The sequence below is a fragment of the Elgaria multicarinata genome, chromosome 4 (assembly GCF_023053635.1).
Source record: "Elgaria multicarinata webbii isolate HBS135686 ecotype San Diego chromosome 4, rElgMul1.1.pri, whole genome shotgun sequence".
NCBI classification, from domain to species: domain Eukaryota; kingdom Metazoa; phylum Chordata; class Lepidosauria; order Squamata; family Anguidae; genus Elgaria; species Elgaria multicarinata.
The window spans coordinates 6942683-6970669 of NC_086174.1; the positions used below are offsets into that span (position 1 = coordinate 6942683).

General features: G+C 47.7%; 1 long non-coding RNA gene across 1 annotated transcript; it reads right to left on the minus strand.

The window, feature by feature from the left end:
* Positions 1–27876, minus strand: LOC134398265 (uncharacterized). Its single transcript, XR_010025405.1, has 3 exons — positions 27802–27876; positions 22602–22734; positions 1–209 (listed from the first exon to the last, which is right to left on the minus strand). It is a non-coding gene; the product is annotated as an uncharacterized LOC134398265 (long non-coding RNA).
* Between the last annotated feature and the right edge of the window lie 111 nt (positions 27877–27987).

Here is a 27987-nt window from a genome sequence, read left to right on the forward strand (position 1 = left end):
TTTATTTCTTTTAAAGTCAGCTTTAATCGAAAGGTACAAGCGCATCCAAGCCATTACAAACGACGCAGGGCTCCTTCTTGGCTGACCAGCGAGCTTAGGAGACGGAGCGGATGGCGTCTCCAGGCGAGGAGGAAACAGGATCCAGCAGCTGTTGTTGTGAGGGGATCATGGCGACGCTTGCAGGCATCCGACCTCTCCATCAGAGTGGGCTGAGGGGTGCAAAGCACAACAATCATTTCATTTTCAGAATAAGTCACGGTCTTTGAGGGTGGCTTCAGGCATTCTAAAATAAGGGGTGTCAAGCTCATATGAAGACAAGACGCTCCCTTCTGCTAGTCCCAGGGTGGCGTCAGGGGTAGGCCGGGCCGGGTATGTGCTGAGGGCCTAAACCCCAGCTAGGCCCCACTCCCCCTCTTCCCCCTTGCAACCTGCCTCTCGCTCTGGCCCAGGCAACGCCGGTGGCGAGAAGGAGGAACATGAGATGACCCATCAAGACAGCGAGGAGGAGGAGGAGGTGGTGGCAATTGCAATGGAAAGCTAGACTCCCCGAGCAAAGATGGAGCCCATTGAAGGGCTCTTGGGAACCTGCAGCCGGTACTGGCTGACACCATTAATCCATCTGTCTCAGTCTTATCAATGCTGATTGACCAGCAATCGCTCTTGCCGAGGGCCTTTCCACTCGCCTGCACTGAAGCGGTCGCCCCGTTTTAACTGGTGATGCTGGGGATTGAACCTAGGACCTTCTGCATGCAGAGCAGTTACTCTACCACTAAGCTACTCAAGTCTAGGGCCGAAACGCTGCACTGAGCAGATTCCCGGCTGCTAAGGGACGCTGCTGGATGGCCAGAGAGAACATAGACCATTATATAGTAACTTTGACCCCCTAGGTCGGGGGGACACTACTTTTTTGGCACCCGGGCATCTCACATTCATGTGCTTGCACACACATACAAGCCTACGTGCCAACCTGGGGATTCCCCGCTAGCAAGGGAATTCCTGGGGTTTCTCATGGCAGTCCAGGGCCGGATCTACACTACTGCTTTAAAGCGCTTTATAACAGTTATAAAGCACTTTAACTGCTTTAAAGTGCTATAAAACTGTTATAAAGTGCTTTAAAGTAGGGGTGTGCACGGACCCCCCGCTCCGCTTCACTTGCAGATCCGCGATTTTCGGAGTGGGCCGCTTCGCCCCGCCCCTGCTCCGCCCACTTCCGCTCCGCTCCGCTCGGAGCTCCGGATCCGGATCGGAGCTCCGTTTTCCCCCCCCATAGGGTTGCATTGAAAGCTAAAAAATTATACAACTTTTTTTCTGTTCAAGTTAGAAACCTCACGTTTGGCACCATGACACCTCATGGGGGTATACACACGCACGCCAAGTTTCAAGGGAATCCCATCATCCCCTGATTTTTGGGGAATTTTTGAAAATCGGGCACCCCATTCAGACCCCTTGGGATAGCTCCGTCAATTTGCATGTTAGAAACCTCAAACTTGGCACCATGACAGCTTATCCATGTGTCCACATGGACGCCCAGACTCAAGGGAATCCCATCATCCCCTGATTTTTGGGGAATTTTTGAAAATCGGGCACCCCATTCAGACCCCTTGGGATAGCTCCGTCAATTTGCATGTTAGAAACCTCAAACTTGGCACCATGACAGCTTATCCATGTGTCCACATGGACGCCCAGACTCAAGGCAGTCCCATCATCCCCCGTTTTTTGGCGCGGCTCTAACCTCTAACGCACCACCCATAACCCTAATTCACACCCCTTTCGATAGCTCCGTCAATTTGCACGTTAGAAACCTCAAACTCGGCACCATGATAGCTTATCCACGTGTCCACATGGACGCCAAGTTTCAAGGCAATCCCATCATCCCCTGATTTTTGGGGATTTTTTGAAAATCGGGCACCCCATTCAGACCCCTTGGGATAGCTCCGTCAATTTGCATGTTAGAAACCTCAAACTCGGCACCATGACAGCTTATCCATGTGTCCACATGGACGCCCAGACTCAAGGCAATCCCATCATCCCCTGATTTTTGGCGCGGCTTAAACTTTTTAACTCACCCCAAATCACTCACTGTGCATTTCCTACCCAGAGCAATTAGCAGCTTTTCTAATTGGTACACTGCAAAATTAATGGATCGTACAATTGATATCTGTGCAGTGACTGACCCATGAAATTGATGCTATATATGATTAATGGTCTCTACAAGTGACTTTTTGTAGAAAAAGTGACTGTGCAATTAGTTGTGCAACTAATTACTTGCATTATTAATAAAAACATAAAAGTAGCCGCCTCTATTATTATAAGCACACTAGCGCTGCTAACATTTTTTGGGCCTGTTGGGACGTGAGTCGGGGAAGGGTGGTTAGAGTAACCATGCTTTAGAGGGCTGAGCACTAACCATGCTGCATGCTCCTGCCACACAGCCACGGAACCCCAAAGGCTAAAAAGCAAAAACATGCATTTGGGGGGAAATTGTGCATTTGAATAAAAAATTCAAAAAATGGGGGGGGGGACAAAAAATGGCAAAAGTTGAAAGAAAAGGTGGGAATGGGTGAGTTTGCCCAGACCTACATCTTTGTGCTCCTCAGACTGCATCATGGACATCTCGCGTGGTGGCAGGAGTGGCAGCACCATTTCGCCACTCTTTCCACTGAGCTCTATGGCAGTGCTTGGTTTGTTTATTTATTTATTTATTTATTTAGAATATTTATATACCGCTCCCCATTGAAAAAATTCGGAGCGGTGTACAAGGTAAAATGAAAATAAAAACAGAATAAAAACAGTTAAAACAAAATTTAAAAGAAGCAATAACAGAAATCCAAGGCTGCATGTTAAAGAAAGGCTTCTTGGAATAAAGATGTTTTCAGGAGGTGCCGAAAGGAGTACAAGGTTGGCGCCTGCCTGACCTCCAGAGGCAGGGAATTCCACAGGAGGGGGGCCACCACGCTGAAGGCTCTTCCCCTGGTGGATTCCAATCGGAGGATGGATCTAGGTGGAACCACCAGGAGCAGGCCCTCGGATGACCTCAGCGACCAGGCAGGTTGGTAGGGGAGAAGGCAGAGCTCTCTCAGGTATCCTGGTCCCAAGTTGTTTAGGGTTTGACCCTTAAACCTGGCCCGGTAGCGAATAGGCAGCCAGTGCAGTTCCCTCAGCAGAGGAGTTACATGCCGGAAAGGGGCAGCTCCAGACAACAGCCGAGCTGCAGCATTCTGCACTAGCTCCAGCTTCCGGAGCAGCTTCAAGGGCAGCCCCACATAGAGCGCGTTGCAGTAATCCAATCTTGAGGTTACCAATGCCTGTATCACCGTGGTCAAGCTATCCCTGTCCAGGAGAGGCTGTAGTTGGTGAAACAAACGAAGATGGTAAAAGGCACTCTGAGCCGTGGCGGCTACTTGAGCCTCCAATGACAGAAATAGGTCTAAGAGTACCCCCAAACTATGAACCTGTTCTTTCAGAGGCAGAGCAACCCCATCCAGAACAGGCAATGAGCCTGTCTTCCGGACTCGGAACCACTCGCCCACAGGGCTTCCGTCTTGCCAGGATTTAGTCTCAGTTTATTGGCCCTCATCCAGCCCATTACTGAGTCTAGGCACTGGTCCAGGACCTGCACAGCCTCACCTGGTTAACCACGGGGGCCTGACCGACAGAACGCTAAGCCATGGTTATGGCCATTAATACTTCTGCAGTGTGTGATTAGTGAGGGTGGTTAAACTGGGGGTATGTTGCCAACATGGTTAGGAAAAACACCCTCCAGGTGACACTCTAAGCCAGACTTCCTCAACCTGGGGCGCTCCAGATGTGTTGGACTGCATCTCCCAGAATGCCCCAGCCAGCTGGGGCATTCTGGGAGTTGTTGTCCAACACATCTGGAGCGCCCCAGGTTGAGGAAGGCTGCTCTAAGCCATCACGGTTAGCTCAAAACACTTAAGCATCATGGTTTAGCGTGACGTCCGAACAGGGCCAGTATCCAACTCTAATGTCATATTTTTCATGGTTTATATGTTACTGATATTTGCAAGCTACCACAGGAAAAACAATTTTGGTAGTTAGAATATAAAATTAAAAATGCATACATATGTATTGTACAAAATATTGTAAACCTGTTCTAGTAATAATCAAACTGTCTTTAATGAATTATCCCTTGCACAAAATTCTCCTGCCTTGTAGATCCCTTAATAGTTTAAAATCCTAGATGGCTGAAGAGTACATCCTCATACATCATGGCATACTGATACTGAACAGGCGTATAAACCAGCTTTTTCTAATATGCTGAATTACTCTCTAACAGATTCTACAAAATTTGAATGGGATTTCAGGTACGGCACAATCCTGTACCTGTCTGCACAGATGTCCCATTGACTCTTATGAGCTTTACTCCCGGGTAAGTGAGTATAGGATCACTGCCTCCCACCACTCTAACATAGACTTTGGGGATTAGGGGAGCTGGAGGCCAGGAGAGAGACAAAGCTTCCTCAGGAGTAAGTCCTGTGGAGTTGAATGGGACCTACTCCCTAGTGAAGGGGTTCTGGACAGTATGCTCAACGCAGCCCAATCAGAGGCACATGCGATTTGCCCTCGCCAAAGGGTTTTTGGGAAGAAGGCGCCACCTGTCCCTGGCACGCCCACTGTTCTCTCACTTGGTGAACTGAGATTACCTTCTGCAACAAGGTCTCAAGTGAAAGCCACAGGTTCCAATCTTCACCAAACCAGTGGAACACCATCCGTGTTCACAAGTACCTCTCATCAGGTGGCACTGACTTTTCGACTTCGGTTTGAGGAATATTTGGGCTATGGGGCAGAATAAAAATGTAACGAAAGCATGAACGAATGAAGGCAAGTCTTGCAAACATAAACACATGAAAAGATCACTCTTCATTTGGCAGAGCAGGGTAAATAGCAGGATAGGAAGTTGTCTGGGGAGGAAGTTGTCACATGCTTCAGAATCAGAAAGCCTTTTATTGTGCACTTCTGATTGCTCCCTTGCGGTACTTTGCGGGTCCTTTACACAATATAGTCACCCTCCAGGACTTCTATAGCTCTTCCATAGAATCATTGAATAGTAGAGTTGGAAGGTGACTCTAAGGCAATCAAGTCCAACCTGCTGCTCAATGCAGGAATCCACCTATAAGCATCCCTGACAGATGGTTGTCCAGGTGCCTCTTGAATGACTCTAGTGTAGGACAACCCATGACCTCCCTAGGTCATTGGTTCCATTATCATACTGCTCTAACAGTCAGGAAGTTTTTCCTGATGTCCAGACGGAATCTGGCTTCCTGTAACTTGAGCCCATTAATCTGTTCCTGCACTCTGGGAGGATCGAGAAGAGATCCTGGCCCTCCTCTGTGTGACAAACTTTTAAGTATTTGAAGAGTGCTGTCATGTCTCCCCTTAATCTTCTCTTCTCCAGGCTAAACATGCCCAGTTCCTAACATGTTCCAACATGCCCAGTTGGAACATGCCCAGTTCCAACATGCCCAGTACCTAAGCCGGTGAGTGCAGCTTAAGATTTTGCTACTTGAGAAGGATGAGATAATGCCACTCCGTCACCCAGTTCTAGGGTGACCCAGTTCCAACCCTGTCTCTCAACCTTCCTCAACCTGTTGCCTTCCAGGTGTGTTGAACGGCGAGCTCCACCTCTGCAAAACTGTTTGAGAATTTCTCCTCCCCCTGGAGACATTCAGTGAAATTGTCCCAAGGACTCTGTCCACAAACAGTGGGGAGAATTTGGAGAGGCCCCCCTGCCCACGGCTCTAAAAGAAAGACCTTTAGTTTTCATTACAAGAGAACCCAGAAGGGGAAAAGCCTTCTCCTTTGGACGGTCATAGCCCAATTCATAAATGCCAGCCAAAAGCAGAGGAGAAGGCAGTGAGACCAGGGTCCCTCTCTTCTCCATCCCTTACCTGAAGAACCCAGGACCAGCAAAGACAGGGCAACTAAGAAAAAGTGGATGATCTTCATGGCTCCGTTAGGATGGATGGATGCAGCAAGGACGAACACAGCAAGGACGGAAGGTCTCCAAGTGTTGTCAGGTGAGGGCTGGCTCCCGTATTTGTAGGGTGTTTGGGAAATTGTGACACACTGGGCAGTTGAAGAAAATTGTTTGCAAACCAAATGCCATTGGAAACGTATTGCTAATCGGTTTGCCAATCACAATAGTTTCCTTCCGCTCAATCTACATACCAGATCTAGTTAAACACCTCTTTCTCTCCCAAGATTTCACCATCCTTAATTCTTCTTCCTTCTTTCTTTTTTTTTGGGGGGGAAATATCAATCCATCAAAAAATGTAATATTATTTGTTAACTGCTCTTTTGATTAACAAAAACTACTGTGAGAATATATATATATATTCTAATCCAGTAACAAAAAATAAAAATAGATTAAGTGTTCCTTTTCAACAGATTCACTCAACTGATGCCATTTCGCAAAATAACAAAGCGTGGTTAAAAAGAAAAATCAAAGGCCTCGCATGATCAGCATTCGTTAGCCTTTGTAGTGAAATGTTAAACTTCTTCACCGTTGTCTCATCCCAAACCCAAAGAATACATCTAAATTTTTAAAGTGCAAATTAAGCGATATGGGAGAGGGGGTGGGGGTGGGGGTAAAGCATGTCCTTTAAAAATATAATAAAAATATTTTTGAAATACAAAGACAAAAACAAACCATAAAGCAAACTCAAAAAGCATCAATTTAAGTCTAGTTATTGACTTCTTATTTTACAGAAAAACTCTATAGGTGGAATCCATTAGCTCCATATATAGATAGAGATATATCTTTTACTCTCTCTATATTCTCTATATTTACTCCCTGAGGCCAGTCTCCAAGGGATGCTCCTCAACCTCCGTAGTCAGGAGGAGAGCCAAAGTCCAGACTATCTACCCGGCCTAAAGGGAAGTAAACCTCTGCAGCCTTTTATCTGACTGGCTAAAGAAGGAGGGCGAAAGAGGGATATACCTGCTGCTAATTCACCTGGGGGGAATCCGCACGTCGTTCCGAGATCGCTTCTAAGCGACCCCAGTGCGGCGTGAAAGCGATCGTGTAACTTGCCTTTGGAAGAGCTGACGAAGAGACGTCCTTCCCGCCGCCGCCGCCGCCACCCACAGACCTCCTCGCCGACCGGCAAGGAGAGCTCGGCTGAAGAAGGCGGAATTGAGAGTGGAAGAAGCTCTCCACCCCGCCTTCTTCTCCCGAGCTCTCCGTCCCAGCCGGCGAGGAGGTCTGCGGGTGGCGGCGGCGGGGGGCGGCGAGAAGGACGCCTCTTCGTCGGCTCTTCCAAAGGCCAGTTACACGATCGCTTTCACGCCGCACTGGGGTCGCTTAGAAGCGATCTCGGAACGACGTGCGGATTCCCCCCTGGAATGATAAAGGTGACAATTCATAAGAGAAACACTTGGCCTGTTCCAGGAAGCTGATGATCTTTAAAGGAGACTTGTCCAAAGAAATCAGGCCTAAGGAAGCAAGTTCAATGCTACACTCTCCTTGTCTCCCTCTCTCCTATACATCGTCTACCCATCCTATTGCCCCATCTCCCATCACCCTGGCCAGTCCTCAGGGGCCTCATTCTGCAAAGCCCTGTGCCTTTTGTCTCTGCCAGAGTGGTGTGTTGTCATCCCGCAACTTTACACAGACCTGTTGGTTAAGGTTTGTGGGCATATGCAAAGCAAGGGTGGCTGAACAGAGGGAAGGCGTAGTCTTGTGAGATTCACAGGTAGCTTCCTGTATGTTTTGATGTCAGCACTATTGAAGTGCCTTTGGAGATCAGGACCGGTCAATAGCCGCAATTGACCCGAAACAGGAAGTGGAAGATAATTTTAGCTTTGTTTGCCTGTTTTTGTGGTGTGCAATAAACACCAAAGACGGGAAGGCTTGGGGCTTGTTTACTCAGAGTGCAAGTTGGGCTGGATGAGAACGGCCAGCTCTAGTGTAAGGAGGACGTAGAAACTGCATCTACATAACCCTGTGCACTGTCTCCACTGTGGACAGTCCCATGCCTCCAGCCAGCTCACGAGCAACACATCACATGTTTCTGAGATGTAAGCTAGGAAAGTTTGAATGCTGGGGGCGCGGGAAGGCTGCTGCTCCCTGGGAAAGGTCACATGAAAAATTACTGGACCATGGCCCAGTCGTCTTTTGCCATATTCTAAACGTGCAGACAACCAGGGAAGGTAAAGAGGGGGCTCCCCCCTGACTCTGAAAGATTCAAATGATAGGGTCATCATGTAGCAACTAACAGGGGGAGCTGTGATGCACCCAGTCTAGATCTTTCTTTAAACTGTGCAGCTGCTTTTTCCTCTGCCCTCCTGATCCCTTTTCCTCATGTGTTGTGACTCTTTTAGATTGTAAGCCTGTGCACAGGGGGACTGTTCTGTTTACTAATTCATTGTAAGCTGCCCTGGGAGCCTTTTGAGGCTGAGGGGCAGGATAAAAATCCCCACAGACACATCCCCAAACCTGCTGTACAGAGTTGTAAGAAACCTGCGATTATGTTATTTGAAGCACATAGAGCTGGCTTCTGATGAGTCCTGCAGCCTCACCAGCCTCCAACCCTCCTGCTTTACAGAGCCCCGGCTAGATGGGCGAAAACACTCTTTAAAAAGCTATGTCAGCCTTTTCCATATAGCTCAGAAAATGAATGCTCAGTGTGGTTAATTATCACCATTATCCATATAGCTCAGCCTTTCCCAGCCCAGCACCTTCCAGATGGGTTTGGACTACAACTCCCATCATCCCAGACAAATCCTCCTCCAGATAGGGCATGACAGCGCCCGCCATTTTAATGCAACCCCCCAACCTGCAATGAATCTGTGATTAGGGTGACCCTATGGAAAGGAGGACAGGGCTCCTGTATCTTTAACAGTTGCATAGAAAAGGGCATGTCAGCAGGTGTCATTTGTATATATGGAGAACCTGGTGAAATTCCCTCTTCATCGCAACAGTTAAAGCTGCAGGAGCTATACTAGAGTGACCAGATTTATAAGAGGGCAGGGCTCCTGCAGCTTTAACTGTTGTGATGAAGAGGGAATTTCATCAGGTTCCCCATATATACAAATGACACCTGCTGAAATTCCCTTTTCTGTGCAACTGTTAAAGATACAGGAGCCCTGTCCTCCTTTTCGTATGGTCACCCACCCTATCTGTGATCCCAATGGGCATTGCTCCGGAGCACTCCTCCAAACGGTGCAGTCTTTTCTATCCTGTTAACACTTGCCACGCATTCTGTTGCATGTGCAGCACAGCCTAGGGCAGCGGTTCTCAACCTGTGGGTCGGGACCCCTTTGGGGGTCGAACGACCCTTTCACAGGGGTCGCCTAAGACCATCGGAAAACACATATTTCCGATGGTCTTAGGAAACTGTATTGACTGAACTATGTCATGTATCATCTTTTGTATTATTAAAGCTATTGTTATGTATTATTTTCATTAGCAAACCATCCCATGACAATGGATCGTGTAGAGAAGAACGAAAATAATTTTATGGTTGGGGGTCACCACAACATGAGGAACTGTATTAAACCACAGGCGCTAGGGTGACCATATGGAAAGGAGGACAGGGCTCCTGTATCTTTAACAGTTGTATTGAAAAGGGAATTTTAGCAGGTGTCCTTTGTATATATGGGGAACCTGGTGAAATTTCCTCTTCATCACAACAGTTAAAGCTGCAGGTGCCCTGCCCTCTTTTAAATCTGGTCACAGTATAGCTGCAGTATAGCTTCTGCAGCTTTAACTGTTGTGATGAAGAGGAAATTTCACCAGGTGAGATATGCAAACAAATGACACTTGCTGAAATTCCCTTTTCTATGCAACTGTTAAAGATACAGGAGCCTTGCCCTCCTTTTCATATGGTCACCCTAGCACAGCCCTGAGAAAGGGGCAACAGCTGCTAAAGCAAAAACGATCTGTTACTTTTGTGACAATTTCATTGTGTGATCACAGTGGGCAGAGCCCTTGGCAGCCTATAGCCAATGGTGCAGCTAGGTTTAGAGCTGGGGGCCAAAGTCAAGGGGCCCTGCTGCCCAGCCCCGCCCCCCAACTGAGCACCCACAGAGCGGCAGGTGACAATGGCATCAGGTCAAGCAGAAGCAAACTCCCATTTTGTTCCTGAAGTCACGATAGTGCAAGGAGTTAAGGGAATTTACAATGCAACACTGCACAAAGGTGTTTTTTAATCAGCGTCGGCCAGGAGCGCTTTTCCTGTTCTAATCTTTCGGGAATGAAGAAGCACTTGTAAAACGTGGCATTGGGGAGGTTGGGTGAAAAAAGGAGTTAGCTGTGTGCTTTGTACACACGGCCATCAAAAGAGGCTGCTGTAAAGGTGCAACCCTACAGTTGTTTAGGCAGAAGAAAAAATCCTACAATTCCCAGTGTTCCCCAGACAGCATGACTGGCTGTGGAATATGGGGAGCTGTAGGACTTTTTTCTGCCTAAACACATATAGGAATCCGCTCGAAGCAGGGCCGGTGCCAGACTATTTTGCGCCCTAGGCAAGGTGAGCTGTTTTCAAACCACCACCACCACCCAAAAAATGCCAACTTTGATTTTTAAGAACATCTGTTTCCTGGAAAAAATAAGAAGTACAAAACTTAAAACTGCTAAATTTATTTTAAAGTGCAAGAAATACGTCATGCCAATTATAGCAAACAAATTGGAAAGGAACGTGTATGGGTCTAAAATGCATTATTTAATAGGAATATCACCTCCAAATCGTCCCCCCCAACTCACACGCGTGCACACACACACACTCAGCATCACTCACTCCAAACAAACACACGCATGAACACATGCATTCACTCAAAGACCCCATGCACCCCATACATTTTCTCTCTCTCTTCTGGGCACATTCCAGAAGTCTGAACGTGGAGCCACCCCACCCCAGCGTCCCTGGCTTCGCTTCGGCTGGGCGGGTGCGGGGCGCCATCTCGCCCTCCCAGGCCCAGCTGAATCCTCGGGCTGGGCTGGGCTGGCTCACAGCCAACGCGCGTGAGTGCTGCACTGTGCCTGGTGCCCCTCTTAGCTTGGCGCTCCAGGCAGCCGCCTGAGTGGCCTCTATGGTAGCACCGGCCCTGGCTCTAAGACTATTTATTCTAGCACCTAATCTTACCTAGCTGCACTACTGCCTATCGCAGAAGAGACTCCCCTGCCAAACAGTGCAAATAGATTCGGTTACTGGATTTTAATTAAAATGCCCGCAGTTGTTGAATGGCTTCACTGGACAGGGGGTAGAATTTCCACAACACCACCGAACACAAGCTGCAGTTTTTAAAAAAAGGAATAAGAAACTGTTCCTTGTGGAGGGCAGGTGAGATGAAGAGTATTGCATAAAGACGTGGCAGTTTCAAAGAGGTTTGCTTCACACGGCAGAGACGGAGGGTTGTGTTCCGTATTTCGTAGGCAAACTTTAATTGCCGTTCAGGCTGTTGCCATGACCAGGTTTCACAATGCAGATCCCGGCGGTTCTTTGGGAAATGCAAAACGAGGAAGCAATAACCGATGTATCGGGACAATGTGGGAAGGTACTAAAACAGTCTTGCAATTAGGGCTTCACATCTAGGCCACACGTGAAAAGGCCTGCCTGCCTCTGTGGCCATAATCGAGATGTACAAAATTACGCATGTTATTGAGAATGTGGATAGGGAGACATTTTTCTCCCTCTCTCAAAATACTACGACTTAATGGGGTCGTCCCATGAAGCCGATTGGTGGGAGATCCAGGACAAATAAAAGGAAGGACTTCTTCTCACAGCGCAGAGTTAAACTATGGAACTCACTACCACAAGACGTAGCGATGGACACCCATTTGGATGGCTTTCAAAGGGGTTTGGATAAATTCCTGGTGGCAAAGGCTATCAATGGCTACTAGCCCTGATGGTTGGGTGCTATCTCCAGTATCCGAAGGCAGTAAGCTTGTGTACATCAGTTGCTGGGGAACATGGGTGGGAGGTTGCTGTTGCACCATGTCCTGCCTTGTTGGTCCCTGGCTGATGGCTGGTTGGCCCCTGTGCGAACAGAGTGCTGGACTAGATGGAGCCTTGGTCTGATCCAGCATTATTATTATTATTATTATTATTATTATTATTATTATTATTATTTATTTATTTATATAGCACCATCAATGTACATGGTGCTGTACAGAGTAAAACAGTAAATAGCAAGACTCTGCCGCATAGGCTTACAATCTAATAAAATCATAGTAAAACAATAAGGAGGGGAAGAGAAGGCAAACAGGCACAGGGTAGGGTGGGCATCAGGGCACTTCTTAGGTTGAAACAAATATACCTTAAAAAGAAGGGTGCCACTCAGCAGGAAGGGGGAGGAACTCTTTTCCTTTGGGGAAAGGCTCACAGGTTTGGGGCTATTTAGCACAGAAAAAAGAGTAGACCTGGGGAGGTCTTTACAGCACCAGCTTGGTGCTGCGTCCCTCCGAAACCCCGCGCTTTCCCTCCCCTGGGGTGGCATCAAGTAACCCTGATGCCAAGGGGAGAGCGCAGGGTTTCTGGTTGGCCGTCTGGGGACTGGAGCCACCCGCATCCTCTTCATGGTGGAAGACGACCAATCGCAGGTGCCCTTCCACCAGGCACTGCCTGGCCATGCCTCCACTGCGACTCCAGAGTGAGGCTGTCCTGATGCCGTCTTGCGTGTCATAGAATCATATCATAGAATAGCAGAGTTGGAAGGGGCCTACAAGGCCATCGAGTCCAACCCCCTGCTCAATGCAGGAATCCACCCTAAAGCATCCCTGACAGATGGCTGTCCAGCTGCCTCCTGAAGGCCTCTAGTGTGGGAGAGCCCACAACCTCCCTAGGTAACTGATTCCACCGTCGCACTGCTCTAACAGTCAGGAAGTTTTTCCTGATGTCCAGCTGGAATCTGGCTTCCTTTAACTTGAGCCCGTTCTTCCGTGTCCTGCACTCTGGGAGGATCTAGAAGAGAACCTGGCCCTCCTCTGTGTGACAACCTTTTAAGTATTTGAAGAGTGTCCTCACTTCGCTCTGGAGAAAAATGTCAGGGTAAGTCCTCAACGTTTTTTTCTCCACAGCTTCGGCGGAAAGCCCCGGGGTGGGTGCGCGATTGTGTTGTATAATTGATGCCACGCCACTGTGCACCCACCCCGTGGATTTTCGAGCATTTAGACAGCCCCAGGGATGTTTAACCTCTTTCAGCCCGAGGGCTTTATTCAGTTTCGGAGAAGATCTGGGAGGGTGCGCATTCTGGTGGCGGGTGGGGCCAAATGAAAGGGAACGGGGCCCAAAAGACCAGCATGCGACAATGGAACCAGTTCCCTAGGGAGGTTGTGGGCTCTCCCACACTAGAGGCCTTCGAGAGGCAGCTGGACAACCATCTATCAGGGATGCTTTAGGGTGGATTCCTGCATTGAGCAGGGGGTTGGACTCGATGGCCTTGTAGGCCCCTTCCAACTCTGCTATTCTATGATTCTATGATTCTATGTTGTAACCTGAAGCTCTCACTGCCCGTTACTCAGCCTTAAAAGATTGATTTCAACTTTTTAAAATGGGCTGTGAGTGGCTGGAAAACCAGCTGCAAAAATATTGGTAGTTGAGGGGAAAAGTCTGGGTTTTGGGGCAGGGGGGGGCCCACTGAGTCCCAGTATTGGAGAAAAGGCAGGAATAATAATAACAATGATAAGCTGGAGGGTCATCAGCCCTCCTGATGAAGGAACCGAACTCTGAAGAATGAGGACTGTAGTGTAGTAGCAACTCAGACTAACACAATTGTAACTTCTGTATACCGCCTAGAGAGCTTCGGCTTTGGGGCGGTATATAAATGTAATCAAATAAATAAATAAATAAATATTCATAGAATCATAGAGTAGCAGAGTTGGAAGGGGCCTACAAGGCCATCGAGTCCAACCCCCTGCTCAATGCAGGAATCCACCCTAAAGCATCCCTGACAGAGGGTTGTCCAGCTGCCTCTTGAAGGCCTCTAGTGTGGGAGAGGCCACAACCTCCCTAGGTCACTGATTCCATTGTCGTACTGCTCTAACAGTCAGGAAGTTTTTCCTGATGTCCAGCCGGAATCTGGCTTCCTTTAACTTGAGCCCATTAGTCCGTGTCCTGCACTTTGGGAGGATCGGGAAGAGATCCTGGCCCTCCTCTGTGTGACAACCTTTTAAGCATTTGAAGAGTGCTCTCATGTCTCCCCTCAATCTTCTCTTCTCCAGGCTAAACATGCCCAGTTCTTTCAGTCTCTCTTCATAACAAGGCTCTTCCCAAAAGGGAACACACAGACACAGTAATTGATCAGGGGCACGTCTACATGCTGTGCGTGCTCCGTCGTGGACGCAAAGTGGCGCACCTTTTGTCTACATGGCGCAGTCTCCAATTCACATCCACATCGTGGTTTTCGTCGCCAAGCTGCGTGGTTTTCGAGGTCTCGTTTTACCGCATATTTTTACTTTGATGGCTCCTAGGTATTAGAAAGTTAGAGGCTGTAAACAGGGACAGCTGGAACATGCATAAGCATACATAGGAGCCGGTGTTGGACTGGGAGTTGGGAGATCCGGGTTCTAGTACCCACTCAGCCCATAGAAGCTCAATGAGTAACTTTGGGTCAGTCACAAACTCTCAGCCCAACCTACCCCATAGGGTTGTTGTTGTGAGGATAAAATGGTGAGGAGGAGAATTATGCACACCACCTTGGGTTCTTTGGAGAAAAAATGGCAGGATATAAATGTAATAAATCTATAAATATCTGTAGAATTTTAGAATGTTTGTTTGTTTATTTATTTATTTATTACACTTATATACCGCTCCCATAGCCAGGGCTCTCTGGGCAGTTTACAGAAATTCTAAAATTGAGATAAAAACAAGTATACAAAATTTAAAACTCTAAAACACAGAACATACACAGATAAAGTTGGAAGGGACCGGAACATTATTTATTTATTTATTCCATTTTCATACCGCCCAATAGCCGAAGCTCTCTGGGCGGTTCAATCTAGGGCTATGCACCACCACCCCGAACTGCTTTGTGGCCCGATCCGCAACTTTTGGATTGGGCCAATCAGTTTCGGGTCGATCCGTCCCTCCCCCGCTCTGCTCCGTGGAGTGAGATCTGGAAGGGCGGATCGAGATTTTGCCCACCTTCCCTACTTACTTGCTTCTGCGGCGGGTGTCGGAGGCAGGTAAGTGGTGAAGGGGGGGCAAAATGGGGGCCGAATAAGCCCACGGACTGCGGCGGCCGAGCCAGGGAAGCTCCCCTCCCCTCCCACTTACCTGCCTCCATCGTGGTCTGGTGTAGGTTTCAACTGAGGGCCAGGCCTCAAACCAGAAGAGCAGGCCATGGCTGCCCCGGACCGCGATGGACACAGGTAAGCCCCCCTCCCCCCTTACCTGGGGCCATCATCACCGCACGGACTGTAGTGCCGCCGCCAGGTGAGCTCCCCTCCCCCCTACTTACCTGCATTCGGATCTCCGGATGGAGGCAAACCGCTTGGCCTCGATCCGTAGCTCCCCCAACCCGATTCAAATCCGCCTTTGGCGGAGGCAGATCGGTCAATCCGCCCCGGATTCGCGATCCGAATCAGGCTGGTGCACAGCCCTAATCTAATCCAACGTCTTGCTCAGTTTAGGAGCAAGTACAAGTACAGCATCCTGGACAGAAGCTCCTCCAACCTCTGCCCATACGGATCCAGCAAAGGAGAGCACATCCGATCCGAGAGGGTTCTTCTTAAGTTCTTTTAAAACACGGACCTTGAATCTTGTTCAGCCCAAGAGCTGAATTGCATTTTGGAGAAGCTGTCAGGGCCACAATGCAGTAGTGGGGGCGGAGGGGGGGGGGAAGCAAAAGAGGCGGGGCCCCAAATACTAAAGGGGCGTGGCCCAAAGTACTGAAAATATGATCTTAAAACTTTTACTGTCAACAACTAAGCCTTAGAAGAGGCATTTCTGTAAGCTTCGCCTCTTTTGCAAATAAAAGAAATTGATTGCACAGCATCCGGGTAGGGAAAAGTCTTAAGCAACAGGTAACGGAGGATATTCAGGTGATGACCTATGATGCAAGACGAGGGTAGGGCAACCCTATGGAAAGGAGGACAGGGCTCCTGTGTCTTTAACAGTTGCATAGAGAAGGGAATTTCAGCAGATCTCCTTTGTATGCATGCAGCACCTGGTGAAATTCCCTCTTCAGCACAACAGTTAAAGCTGCAGGAGTTATACTAGAGTGACCAGATACAAAAGAAGGCAAGAAGATGAGATCTACCCTAATGGTGTAGGGCAGGGGTCCCCAACCCCCAGGCCACAGACCGGTCCGGGTCCGTGGCCTGTTAGGAACCGGGCCGCGCAGGTGAGCTGCTTTTACCTACCCACCCACCCCAACCCCCATGCCCACCCCAGCGTACCTGGGCGCGGGGCGCCATCTCGCCTGCCCAGCCGAAGCGAAGCCAGGACACTGGGGTGGGGGCGGCGGCTTCGGAACGGTGCGCCCGGCTGGAAGCCGCTCTGGTCGTGCTTTTTATACTGTATTTTGTATTTGTGTTTTTAAATTGTTGGTTGTTTTATTATGATCTTTATGGTTTTAATTTTTGTGAACCGCCCAGAGAGCGTCGGCTATTGGGCGGTATAGAAATGAAATTAAATGAAATAAATAAATAAATATTTCAAGCAGGGCAGCCCACAAAGAGGCCGCTGAGTGATGCCGGCCGTTTTGTTTTAGATCTGGTTTCAGATGATCCCTAGCATGGACTTGGCCGGTTTTTTGCAGCTGCCCCACACTGGGCAGACCCTTTTGTTCACTTCCTTTATTATAGAAGCGCTCTGGGACAGTTCCCCCAAATTAAAATCATTACAATAAATAAGAGAAAGTATAAAAATAAATTTTAAAAACCCAGACAGCGCGCGCACGCACACACACACACATCAACATGTATTGAGAAACAATTTAAAACAGTCAGCCAGAGATTATCCAGGTCCTAATTAAACAATTTATATATGCTGCCGAATGCCTGGAGAAGAGGGACACTCTTAACATGGCTCTTAATTTTCTCCTTCTTTATAAACGTTGGTCTCGTACCCCATAGAGGAGCTCTTAACTTATGTCAATGTTAGGGTGACCATATTTTGGAAACCAAAAAGGAGGACAACATGGTCGACATGTTAAAATTATTTTTAAAAATAATAATTTTAAAACCTCAAACTTTTTAAAAAAATCCTAAGACTCAATGGATGAACAGATCTGTTTCAAACTTGGCATAGCTAAAGTCCTTGTTAAGAGCAATCATTGTGCCAAGTTTCTTCTCTTTATCTTTAAAAATAACATTTAAAAAATTTTTTTAATCCTCACATTTAAAAAAATTCCTAAAAATCAATGGATGAACAGATCTGTTTCAAATTTGGTATGGCTAAAGCTCTACCTAAAAGCTATCATGGTGCCAACTTTCATCTCTTTATCTTTAAAAATGACGATTTTAAAAATAATAATTTTAAAACCTCAATTTTAAAAAAATCCCTAAAAAATCAACGGATGAATGGAACTGTTTCAAATTTGGTATGACTAAAGCGCTTTCTAAGAGCTACTATCATGCCAAGTTTGATGTCTTTATCTTAAAAAATGACAGAGTTATAAGCATTTTTGTTAATTCTCATTAGAGCTGCTCTTTGGAGAAAATCCGGATTTCCCCTCCCCCTCCCGGGTTTGTCATCAGAAACCCGGGCAAATCCGGGCAAATCCGGTCATATGGTCACCCTATTTTTGCTTCCCATTTTTATATGATTTTAAACTCACTATTGCTATTGAGTTTACATTAGCTAGGGTGACCATATGAAAAGGAGGACAGGTCTCCTGTATCTTTAGCAGTTGCATAGAAAGGGGGATTTCAGCAGGTGTCATTTGTACGCATGAAGCACCTGGTGAAATTCTCTCTTCATCACCACAGTTAAAGCTGCAGGAACCCTGCCCTATTGACCAGATACAAAAGAGGTCAGGGCTCCTGTAGCTTTAACTGTTGTGATGAAGAGGGAATTTCACCAGGTGCTACATGCGTACAAACGACACCTGCTGAAATTCCCTTTTCTATGCAACTGTTAAAGATACAGGAGCCCCGTCGTCCTTTTCATGTGGTCACCCTACATTAGCTCATCTTCTGACTTGTATTCTCTCTTTCTAATTATATCAAATTGTGATGGTTTATTGCTTTTAGCGATAAAGATTTAATTCAGTCAGTCAACATGGCGCCAAAAATATAACAACATTGGCGCCAGGCGGGCCTCGTTGGGGAGATCTTCCCACAATTGGGGTGTGTGTGTCACTGTTTATGTGGTAAATAGAAGGATGCAACAGCAGCTAGGCCTGTAACTCGCGCTTTATTCAAAACTGAAAGTAGAAGCCCATGCGGACGAGTGGTGTTCCCTTGAATGGTTTCCCCCAGGGAACCTGTTGTCCTTGACTTCAGTTCCGCTAATCATGTTACAGTCACCACCGAGAAGAACCCCAACTTTTCTTTTCGTCTAAGGCCTCCTTTGTGTCAGAGGAAAGCCTCTGGCGCCGCTTCCTGGAAGGAAGGCGGAATTGCAAAATCCCCAAGGGCAATTTGCCTGGCTGTCGTGTCCTCCGTCTTTCCACTATCATGGGATGTATTTCTTGGCATTCCTCTCATCCTCCAAGGAGCTCAAGAACCCCAGGACTGGACCCGCCAAGTGACCTCCTGCACGCAGAGCGGATACGAAGGGAGATCTGTAGAAAGGCCCTGCGATACTCCTATGGGTGGCAGTTCACCCCCTCCGTTTCACAGCTGCATCGGAGACACCCCTGCGGTATTGGGCTTCCAGGCAGGTAATGATGGAGGAGGCACCCGGACATCTGCTTGCCAGCTCACCAGGGGCAAAAGGGCAAGACCCAGAACGGCACCCGGCACCCCTGCCCAGAGCACCCCTTTGTGCTGAGGCTTGGAAACATCAAGGAACGGAGTCTCCGGCAAAGAGTGGAAGAGATGCTCGTGGATGGCCCTTGCTTTCCGCATACCCCAACCTAAATGAGAGAAGACCCCCCCATCTCAGTCCCAACTGGTCTGTTCCCACCAGAGGACTCAGGGGTGGAGAGGACTCTGTGCAGTCAGCCCGAATCACGGCTGGCCAGTAAAGGAAGCCAACTTTTGTGGACCGCTGTGAATCTCAATGTGCCAGGCAGCATTTTGGGTGTGTTTGTGTGTGTGGGGGGGGAACCCAGCGGAGGCTGGTGGTTCCAATGTCAGTGGGGCAGTGAATCTGCTCCCGGTTTCAGTCAGAACCCTAAATGAGCTCTCCAAAGTGGGAGAAAGTCCTGACTGGAACTGACTGGAACTCAGAGCGGATTCACTACACTACTGACACCAGAGCCACCAGCCTAATATAGTCAACTATGTATTAGTGCCTTATAATTGATGCCTCAGGTATTCTATACATAGGGAGCGGGTATGAATTGAAATAATAATAATAATTGGGGTCTGCAACAAAATGTTCCAGTATAAAGTGCTCCTCACTGTTGCCTTCAGTCCACTCCAGGAGTGCCATGGTTTGGTTTCTCGCCTTTCCACATCCTGCCACAGCAGGCCAGAGGTCACATGCTCAGTCCACCTTTAGGCTCCTTTTTTGGGGTCACCCTCCCATGGGTTATCTTCCAACCCTGAAGATTTTATTTTACTGCTGTTCTCCCCCCCAAGTCTGGTGATTCCTCCCTCTTGTGCATGGATTGGTGCTGTTTGGGCTACGTAAAAATGGGCCCTTCTCCCTGAACATTGGAAATAAGAGGACTGATTTATTTCTTTTTAAGTCTGCTTTAATCGAAAGGCACAAGCGCTTCCAAGTCATTGCAAAGGGCTTCTTCTTGGCTGACCAGCAAGCTTAGGAGACGGAGCGGACAGCGTCTCCAGGCGAGGAGGAAACAGGATCCAGCAGCTGTTGTTGTGAGGGGATCATGGCGACGCTTGCAGGCATCCGGCCTCTCCATTAGAGTGGGCTGAGGGTTGCAAAGCACAACAATCATTTCATTTTCAGAATAAGTCACGGTCTTTGAGGGTGGCTTCAGGCGTTCTAAAATAAGGGGTGTCAAGCTCATATGAAGACAAGAAGCTCCCTTCTGCTAGCCCCAGGGTGGCGTCAGGGGTAGGCAGGGCCAGGTACGTGCTGAGGGCCTAAACCCCAGCGGGGGGCCCCAGGCAAGACCTCCCTGGAGTCGCTCCTCCACTTGCGGTCGTGGGGGGCAAACTTTTGGCACCGCACTTTGGACTAAGAGAGATCTAAAACATCCATTAGTTTATGCACGAGAGATAAGCGATGGATAAAGCTGGGCAGCGCATGGAATGAACTGAGCCATTAATAAATGGTGTAATCAAAGGACAAGACGTCCCAGAAGCAGCGGGCGTCCCCAGGGGCAGGGGACCGTTGCAATGGGTGCTGTGCAAGAGGGATCTCGCGTAATCATCAACCGTCTGGCTGTGCACAACCAACTGGGTGTGCAGTCAAAGGCCGGTGCAATGAACCCACTGTGCATTTCCTACCCAGAGCAATTAGCAGCTTTTCTAATTGGTACACTGCAAAATTAATGGATCGTAAAATTGATATCTGTGCAGTGATTGACCCATGAAATTGATGCTATATATGATTAAGGTCTCTATCAGCGACCCTTTGTACAACGTGACTGTGCATTTCGTTGTGCAACTAATTACTTGCATTATTAATAAAACGGTAAAAGTAGCAGCCTCTATTATTATGAGCACACTAGCGCTGCTAACGTTTTTTGGGCCTGTTGGGACGTGAGTCGGGGAAGGGTGGTTAGAGTAACCATGCTTTAGGGGGCTGAGCACTAACCATGCTGCATGCTCCTGCCACACAACCACGGAACCACGTCCCTGTGCACAGTTAGCCTAATCACTCCCTAACTACCTTCCAGCCCACAAAAGTCCAGAGTCCTCCTACTTGTCCGTTACACATTGCAGCAGCCTCAGCGGCAGGGCAACTAGACACAGGTGGTCATTACAGATCCGGCGGTTTAATTGTTCTTTCTTTCAAAAGATATGCAAAAATCCGGTGAATAATGTGCATTTTAGGGGTGTGCACGGACTTCACTTCCGCCTTCAACTGGGGCCTCAATTGAAGCCTGCGACGGAGACAGGTAAGCATCCCTCCTCCTTGCACCCTTACCTGGCGCCGCCGCCGCCATCGCCAGATGAGTCCCCCTTCCCCCCACTTACCTGCAGGAGAAGCTCCGGATTGAGGCGATCCTCTTCACCTCGATCCGCAGCCCCCCTGACTCTCTTCGCCTCCGCCTTTTCCGGAGGCGAGTTAGGCCGCCTCGCTCCTGCTTCTCTGAACCAAAGAGAAGCGGAGCACATCCCTAGTGCATTTCCCCCAAAGGCTAAAATGCGAAACGATGCATTGGGAGGGGGGCGGATTTGTGCATTTGCGGAAAAATTCAAAAGTTGGGGGGAACGGACAGACTGAAAAACTGGAAAAGTTGAAAGAAAAGGGGAATGGGTGAGTTTGCCCAAACCTTCATCTTTGTGCTCCTCAGACTGCATCATGGAGATCTCGCATGGTGGCAGGAGTGGCAGCGCTGTTTGGCCACTCTTGCCACCGACCTCTATGGCAGTGCTTGGTTAACCACAGGGGCCTGACAGACAGAACACTAAGCCATGGTTATGGCCATTAACACTTCTGCAGTGCGTGATTAGTGAGGGTGGTTAAACTGGGGCTATGTTGCCAACGTACCGTAGTTAGGAAAAACACCCTCCACGTGACAGTCTAAGCCATCACGGTTAAGCTCAAAACACTTAAGCATCATGGTTTAGCGTGACGTCCGAACAGGGCCAGAATACAACCCTAATGTCATATTTTTCATGGATTGTATGTTGTTGATATTTGCAAGCTGCCACAGGAAAAACGATTTTGGTAGTTAGAATATAAAATTAAAAATGCATACATATGTATTGTACAAAATATTGTAAACCTGTAAATATATACTTAATTCTAATCATCATCATCATCAAACTGTCTTTAATGAATTCTCCCTTGCACAAAATTCCTCTGTCTTGTAGATTCCTGAATGGTTTAAAATCCAAGATGGAAAAATTACTGTAAAAAAAAAAAGCTGAAGAGTACATCCTCATACATCATGGCATACTGATACTATAAACCAGCTTTTTCTAGCATGCTGAATCACTCAGTGGTTTGCTTCTAATTACATTCTAATAGATTCTACAAAATGTGAATGGGATTTCAGGTACAGCACAATCCTGTACATGTCTGCCCAGAAGTCCCATTGAGTCTTATGGGTTTTACTCCTGGGTAGGTGGGTATAGGATCACTGCCTCCAGTTTTAACATGGACTTTGGGGATTAGGGGAGCGGGAGGCCAGGAGAGAGACAACGCTTCCTCAGGAGTGTCCCATGGAGTTGAATGGGACCTACACCCTAGTGAAGGGGTTCTGGACGGTATGCTCAAACCAGCCCAACCAAAGGCACATGGGATGTGCCCGGGCCCAAGGGATTTTGGGAAGAAGGCGCCTGTTCACAGTGAATCACGCAAAAAGGCCTATTCACCATGGTTAAAGCCTTGGTTTAAGGTGTCTTCTGAACATGGCCGTTCTCTCACTTGGTGAACTGAGATTACCTTCTGCAACAAGGTCTGAAGCGATAGCCACAGGTTCCAAACTTCACCAAACCACGGGAACACTTTCTTATTTGGCAAGTACCGCTCATCAGGTGGCACTGACTTTTCGACTTCGGTTTGAAGAGTACTTGGGCTGTGGGGCAGGATAAAAATGTAAGGAAAGAATGAATGGATGGATGGATGAATGAATGAAGGCAAGTCCTGCACACAGAAACACATGCAAGGATCACTCTTCATTGGGCAGAGCAAGGTAAATAACAGGAAAGGACGCTGTCTGGGGAGGGGATATTGAAGTTCACATGCTTCAGAATCATAGAGCCTTTCTACACAAGACTTTTATTGTGCACTTCTGATTGCTCATTCGCGGTACTTTGCAGGTCCTTTACACAATATAGTCATCCTCCAGGACTTCTATCGCTCTTTGCCACCAGTTCCCTGGATTTTTTTTAGATCGAAGAAAATGTGGTATTGTTTAGTAATGGCGGAATGAGACTCTCACTTATTTGCGCGATTCCGCCATATCACAGCACCATCTAGTGGTTGTGTGATGAGACATACTGAAAGGCAGAGAAAGAAAACCCTGGAAGGGGAACAATTATTATTATTATTATTATTATTATTATTATTATTATTATTATTATTATTATTTATTACATTTATATATCGACAAATAGCCTTTCATCTCACAAAGGATCAGGAAGCAAAAGTCTCAGTAAAGATGTGGGTTAAAAGCCTCATGCAGAAAAGCCTCTTGTAGAATTGTTGTCCTTCAACGGGATGTTGTAGAGTGGAACAGTGGAGGATGGTGACTCAGAGGCCAGTGGGGCTGTGAGTCCACTCTGGGTCTCACTCAGAACTCAAAAATGGGTATAAAACGTGCTGAACCCAATCCCCAATATGTGTTCAGCACCTTGGAGAGCTCCTTTGGAGTTCAGATTGAAATCCAGAGTGGATTCACCACCCCTCTGACATCGGAGCCACCAGCGTGCCTTGATAGTGTTGGCAGAAGTCTTGCTGGCCACTTAGTCCTACCTAACGTGGAATTAGAGCATCCTCAACATACCTGGCAGACCCCCAGTGAGGGAGTGCCCCCCTCCCTCCCCGTGTAATTGGCTCCATTGTGAAAGTACTCTTAAGACGGTTCTCCTAATGGTCAGCCAAAATCTGTCTTCCTACACTCAAACCTTTGGGCATGTTACTTGCCCTTTCTGACTAGCCACACCTCCCATGGCAGCCATGTTGTGGCAGTGCCCAGGACAGTTTATCAAATTGACACTTGTGCTCCCGGGGCCCAAAACGTTGGAGACCCCTGGCTTAACCCATGAGATCGCTTCCTGAGTGTATAAGCTCTCCTCCGTGAGATGGTGTTTCAGGTTTTCCTCCCCTCCCTGCCCTAGGACTGCTCCCTCTTTCCTGCCCCCGTGCTCAGGTTTTCGAGCGCAGAGAGGTAGCCGGTGTGGTTCTCTCCGCACCGGCTACCAGGGGGAGAAGGAGGGAGCCCTGTCTTCAACCTTGCAGCCAATGAACTATGCCTCTCCCGCCCCCAGATGCTGACTGGGGGGCATGGGATTGCCCTCCCCAGAACATAAGAAGAGCCATGCAGAATCCGAACAGAGGCCTATGGAGCCTTCGTTTCATGAGGCCTTCCTTAATTGACCAGCCATGGTTTCTATTTGCCCTCTGTTTTCTAAAACGTTTAATGTGCTGTTTTCTTCTTTATATGTTTTGATATCGTCTTCCTCTTTCTCTTTTATTGTTCACCACTCTGGAATCTGTTTAGATGTGGAAACGTGGAGTGGTATAAAAATGGTGTAGATACATAAATAGTCCAGCACTCTGTCCGGACAATGGCTAACCAATGGCTAACCAACTCCCAGCAACTGCACGCTCCCGCCCATGTTCCCCAGCAAATAGTTTATGTGGGGATACAGCCACTGACACAGGCGGTGGCACATAGCCATCAGGGCTAGTAGCCATTGATAGCCTTCTCCTCCAGGAATTTATCCACCACCACCCTTTTAAAACCATCCAAATTGGTGGCCATCACTACATCTTGTGGTAGTGAGTTTATGTATTTATTTATTTATTTGTTTATTTTATTACGTTTTTATACCACCCCATAGCCGAAGGTCTCTGGGTGGTTCACAAAAATTAAAACCATAATAAAATTATGGTTAATTCACAAAAATTAATTCACAAAAATTAAAACCCCGCTCGTGCTCTTTGCTCCTCTGATGCCATGTTTCTCACCTGCCCAAGGGTCTCTACTTCCCTTGCTCGGCTTCGTCCATTTTCTTCTGCTGCCCCTTATGCCTGGAACGCTCTTCCAGAACATTTGAGAACTACAAGTTCAACCGCAGCTTTTAAAGCTCAGCTAAAAACTTTTCTTTTTCCTAAAGCTTTTAAAACTTGATTTTGTTCTGACTTTATACTGTTAGTTTTACCCTACCAAGTGCCTGTTTACCCTACCCTGTGCCTGTTTGCATTCTCTTCCCCTCCTTATTGTTTTATTATGATTTTATTAGAATGTAAGCCTATGCGGCAGGGTCTTGCTATTTATTGTTTTACTCTGTACAGCACCATGTACATTGATGGTGCTATATAAATAAATAAATAAATAAATAATAATAATAATAATAACTACCAACATGTTAAAAACACAAATACAAAAGACAGTATCAAAAGCACAACCAGGATAAAACCACACAGCAAAATTGATATAAGATTAAAATACAGAGTTAGAACAGTAAAATTTAAATTTAAGTTAAAATTAAGTGTTAAAATACTGAGAGAATAAAAAGGTCTTCAGCTGGCGACGAAAGTAGGCGCCAGGCTGGGAGCTCATTCCACAGCCGGGGTGCCATAATTTAATTCTGCACTGTGTGCAAAAGTACATTCTTTTATTTGTCCTGAATCTCCCACCAATCAGCTTCATGGGATGACCCCATTGGGTTCTAGTATTATGGCAGAGGGAGAAAAACCTGGATTGCACGGCTTCTTTGAGACAGACACCTCCAAATAGAGGACTGTCCTCTCACAAGCCCTTCAGACGACCATTCACCATAAAGTAGGACACGTGGCCATCCTATTTCTTCCTGATGGAAATGGGAGGTGCAGAGTCCCTGATCCAGAACAGGGTTATATCCCCTCTGCCCTCCGCCATTCACACAATTGCAAACTGCGTGTATAAGATCACATCTGTTTTGGCCCTTTAAAAAATGTTCTTCCCAGCCTCCCCCACAGGGCCGGTGTCAGACTATTTTGCACCCTAGGCAGGTGAGCTGCTTTCACCTACCCACCCCCACCCCAGCGTACCTGGGCACGGGATGCCATCTTGCCCGCCCAGCCGAAGCGAAGCCAGGATGCTGGCTTGGGGGGCAGCGGCTTTGGAACGGCGCACCCAGCCGGAAGCCGCTCTGGGAGAGCGACTTCCAGGCGTGCTGTTCCGAAGGGCCCCACCACCACCATACTCCAGTGTTCTGGCTTCGCTTCAGCACTCACCCAGCCGAAGCGAAGCCAGGACGCTGGGGTGGGCAGGCGGGCGGCTTCGGAACAGCGCGCCCGGAAGCCGCCCTCTCAGAGCTGCTGTGGGAGAGCGACTTCCGGGTGTGGCGTCCAGCGCCCCCCTTACCTTGGCGGTCTAGGCGCCCGCCTGAGTGGCCTCTATGGTAGCACCGGCCCTGCTCCCCCAGGTTTCACAAAAGAAGGTAGGGATGTGTCCGATTACTCCATTCGCTACCAAGGATTACTGCCTGAGCTCCCCGCCCCCACCAGTCCCAATGATATATTGCTTCCTTTCCCGCTGAACGTTAAAATTCTGCTAGAAAGACGCATCAACATAGTTCAAAATTAGCATCACCACCATATAAAATAACAGGTTTTTAATGGCGCTGTTACGTTCATGTTTAAATGTGGGGCTACTCCCGAATAGGCCCTGCCCCTAGCTAGCAGAGCTGATCCCAGATCTTCAAAGCCTTGTCGGCTCATTTTTCATTGCTTGTCTTTGGTACGTCATGTTAAAGACATGGTGCACCTACCACATCCTCGCTCAGTGCCAAATGAGCCAGCAAGGATTTGAAGGTCTGTGACCAGCTCCATTATCTGGAGGCAGGGCCTTTTCAGGAGTGGCCCCATGTCTCGGAGCTCTCTGCCAAAAGATGTATGTATGGAGCCGACCTGTGAAATATTTCTGCATTTACAGTCTGCATCTTATTAAGGTTGTTATGAGCTGGTCTTTTAAAGTGCTCATGCTTTCAGGTTGGAATTGGAGTGTTTTATTTGTATTTTTGAAAACTAAATGTTGGGTTTTTCATTGTGTTTTGAATGCTGCCCTGGCAGCATATAAATAAACAAATAAATACACCCCATATATATATATAGTATATGGAGCCAAAGTGTGTGTGTGTGTATGTGTTTGTGGTGGGAAGCTGTGACCCTACACTCCGCCTCAAATCTCTTCCCAATTTTCCACCTGTGCCAGTGAGTGCTGCTTGACATTTTGCTACATGAGAAGGACAAGATAACCCATCACCCAGTTCCAACCCCGTCTCTCAACCTTCCTCAACCTGTTGCCTTCCAGGGGTGTTGAATGGTGAGTTCCACCTCTGCAAAACTGTTTGAGAATTTTTCCTTCCCCTGGAGAACTTCAGTGAAATTGTCCCCCCAATATATCTCTGTCCACAAACAGTGGGGAGAATTTGGCGAGTAGGGTGACCATATGAAAAGGAGGACACGGCTCCTGTATCTTTAACAGTTGTATTGAAAAGAAAATTTCAGCATGTGTCATTTGTATATATGGGGAACCTGGTGAAACTTCCTCTTCATCACAACAGTTAAAGCTGCAGGTGCCCTGCCCTCTTTTAAATCTGGTCACTCTAGTATAACTCCTGCACCTTTAACTGTTGTGATGAAGAGGGAATTTCACCAGGTTCTCCATATATACAAATGACACCTGCTGAAATTCCCTTTTCGATACAATTGTTAAAGATACAGGAGCTCTGTCCTCCTTTTCATATGGTCACCCTATTGGCGAGGCCCCCTGCCCACGGCTCTAAAAGAAAGACCTTTAGCTTTGATTACAAGGGAACCCAGAAGGGGAAAAGCCTTCTCCTTTGGACAGTCATAGCCCAATTCATAGGTGCCAGCCAAAAGCAGAAGAGAACGCAGTGAGACCAGGGACCTTCTCTCCTTCATCCCTTACCTGAAGAACCCAGGACCAGCAAAGACAGGGCAACGAAGAAAAGGTGGACGACCTTCATGGCTCGCTTAGGACGGGTGGATGGATGGATGCCGCAGGACGAACACAGTGTTATCGCCAGGCCGAAAGGTCTCCAAGTGTTGTCAGGTGAGGGCTGGCTCCTGTCTTTGTAGGGGGTTTGGGAAATTG